Source organism: Triturus cristatus, chromosome 5_2, assembly GCF_964204655.1.
Source record: "Triturus cristatus chromosome 5_2, aTriCri1.1, whole genome shotgun sequence".
NCBI lineage: Eukaryota > Metazoa > Chordata > Amphibia > Caudata > Salamandridae > Triturus > Triturus cristatus.
This window is the reverse complement of record NC_140588.1, coordinates 553295200-553298557: the sequence shown is the minus strand read 5'-3', so window position 1 is coordinate 553298557 and position 3358 is coordinate 553295200. Positions and strand designations below refer to the sequence as shown.

At 33.8% G+C, this 3358-nt stretch overlaps 1 non-coding gene across 1 annotated transcript; it reads left to right on the top strand.

Annotated features, from left to right (window-relative positions):
• Positions 1-841: 841 nt before the first annotated feature.
• TRNAQ-CUG (transfer RNA glutamine (anticodon CUG)) lies at positions 842-913 on the top strand. The gene has a single exon. It is a non-coding gene; the product is annotated as a tRNA-Gln (tRNA).
• The last annotated feature ends 2445 nt before the right edge of the window (positions 914-3358 follow it).

Genomic DNA, 3358 nt, shown 5'->3' with positions numbered 1-3358 from the left:
AAAATGAGAATTTGATCAGTACCTGTCATGCCTCCGACCAAAAGCTTATATTTTACGATTGGAGATCAACTGTTGTAAATCAGCATGAAAAACATTTTCTTTTCACGATTTCCATACTAATATAAAACAACATTTTTACTAGCTGAATGAGATCATCATTTGGGTTCCTCTATGTTTGATTGAAGAAAACTTCTCATTCAAAATGTGCTATTTTCGCCTTATCAATAGCGGGAAAGCTTAAAAAAGTGATGCTGTGAATCACCCGTCTGAAATGCGTTTGAGAAAATCAGGATATGATTTTATAATGGCTAACTACTTTGTGAAGAAATTTGATGTCAAAGTATTGTAAAGTTTGTATTGATGTAACTTGTTCAAGCTGATGGACATTTTGAAAGCATTCAATAATTGACTCTTTCAACCTACTGGTGTTGGATTTGAGCTATCAATGAACAAAGATGAAGAAATGGAAAAGCTCAAGAGTAATAAAAAAAGTCCCTCCAAGGTTTCAAATCGGATCATTGGATGCAAAGTCCAAATTGCCAACCATTGCTCTATCGAGCCACCCATGCAGGAGACAGAGACATTGCTTCAGTAGTCTGGAAATGTAGACTGTTTTATTATGCTACAGGCAAAGATGAACATTGTGATATAACTTTTATATTCAGATAAACATTTGAATATTTAACACTTTTATAGAGAATATAGCTGAAAAGAATCAAATCACATTAAATCTCTATCCACTATGACCATTCAAATGAGATATCTTTTTATCAATATAAGAGAAGGACATCACTGATGCGCTCTCTTTTGTCTCAATGGAAAAGGCACTCTTGTGTGAGAGGGTTCCATGGTGTAATGGTTAGCACTCTGGACTCTGAATCCAGCGATCTGAGTTCAAATCTCGGTGGGACCTTCTACAATTATGAGATTCACTGTTTAACTCATTTTTTAGAATTTGGTCTAGAAAAAACCTAATATCAATGTTTTATACTGATGCGTATGAACGCATAAGTATGTATAGATGCATACATAGCTTTATCCATCTAGATAGCTGTTAGACAATATGAACATATCAATTATTCATAAACATAAATATTGAAGCTGAACCTAGAAACTGTTCTTTCACATCCACATTGTAAACATGAGTTTATTTTCCTTTCTCATCTATATGGCCAGTAATGAGATAGTTCATTTTTGCTGATTTCTTAGCTGACAACATGCTGGACTTACACAGTGCATTTCATTGTGAATTTCTTTGAAAGTGAATTTCAGATTCACACCTTTGACATGTCTTTCAAAAGATTCAACTTTATTGGTTGTGGATTTACTGTTGAAAATCAGTGTGTAAAATCTTTGTACGTCTGAATTTCAAGATTATTATTCAAAATGCACATCTTCGGTCCCCGTAATACAAAGTTTGACTCCTCAAGTTTTGTTTTAATGAATGCTTTGCAATTAAAAAGTTCCTTGTTCCCCTTATCAATAACAGTAAGATTTTGAGAAGTAATGTCGTGCATCAGGCCCCTGTGATGAGTTTGAGAAACCAGAGTGAGTTTGTAAAATCTCTCATTATTTTGAGCCATTTAGTTTCCAGGTATTGTAAAAATTCTATTATTTGCTCACATCTAGTAAACTTTTAGAGTATAATCAATAAATTAATTGTTCACCCTACCGGTATTAGATATGTGATATTAATGAATACACTTGAAAGAAAATGATTTGGTCAAGAGTCATAAAATGGTCCCACCGCGATTTGAACTCGGATCATTGGATTCAAAGTCCAAAGTGCTAACCATTACACCATGGAACCTCCCATGTGAAAGGAGTGCAAACTGCTGCAGCAATGTGGAAATGTCAAAGTTTTTAATATTCTACTGTCAAAGAGAAACTGAATTGGATTGCTTTCCTATTCTGGTAAACTTTTGCATATTGAACTATGTTGGGGAAGGATGTTGCCCAAAAGACTCAAATAACGTTATAACTCTGTTGAACAGTGGTTTTTATGTGAGATAATATTTTTCAATGAAAGATAAGTTGCCCCCTGAGGCAAATCTCTTCTGTCAAAATGGAAAGCTCACCCTGGTACGGGAGGGTGGATGGTGTCGTGGTTAGCACTCTGGACTCTGAAAACAGGGATCTGAGTACAAATTTCAGTGGGACTTATCTGAACATTACAATTTTCTTTTCCATTCAGTTCTTAAAAGTTTTATTTGGAACAACATCACATTTACTTATAAACATGTAAAAATCAACCTGTACATATGTATCTCTGTATATATAGCTATATGTCTCTGTATATTTATAGGAACATATAAACATATAGATTATAAAAATAAATATAATTAGTGGAGGTGAAAATCATGAACAGTTGTTGCCTCTCAGCATTTGAAACATGAGTTTCTACTTCTTTCTCTTTTATATGTCCTGAAATTGAGATAGTCACTTTTTACTCATTATTGATCCAACAATACAGTTGATGTATACAAAGCATATCATATGATTTCTGAATGAAGTTCAAAAATGAGAATTTGATCAGTACCTGTCATGCCTCCGACCAAAAGCTTATATTTTACGATTGGAGATCAACTGTTGTAAATCAGCATGAAAAACATTTTCTTTTCACGATTTCCATACTAATATAAAACAACATTTTTACTAGCTGAATGAGATCATCATTTGGGTTCCTCTATGTTTGATTGAAGAAAACTTCTCATTCAAAATGTGCTATTTTCGCCTTATCAATAGCGGGAAAGCTTAAAAAAGTGATGCTGTGAATCACCCGTCTGAAATGCGTTTGAGAAAATCAGGATATGATTTTATAATGGCTAACTACTTTGTGAAGAAATTTGATGTCAAAGTATTGTAAAGTTTGTATTGATGTAACTTGTTCAAGCTGATGGACATTTTGAAAGCATTCAATAATTGACTCTTTCAACCTACTGGTGTTGGATTTGAGCTATCAATGAACAAAGATGAAGAAATGGAAAAGCTCAAGAGTAATAAAAAAAGTCCCTCCAAGGTTTCAAATCGGATCATTGGATGCAAAGTCCAAATTGCCAACCATTGCTCTATCGAGCCACCCATGCAGGAGACAGAGACATTGCTTCAGTAGTCTGGAAATGTAGACTGTTTTATTATGCTACAGGCAAAGATGAACATTGTGATATAACTTTTATATTCAGATAAACATTTGAATATTTAACACTTTTATAGAGAATATAGCTGAAAAGAATCAAATCACATTAAATCTCTATCCACTATGACCATTCAAATGAGATATCTTTTTATCAATATAAGAGAAGGACATCACTGATGCGCTCTCTTTTGTCTCAATGGAAAAGGCACTCTTGTGTGAGAG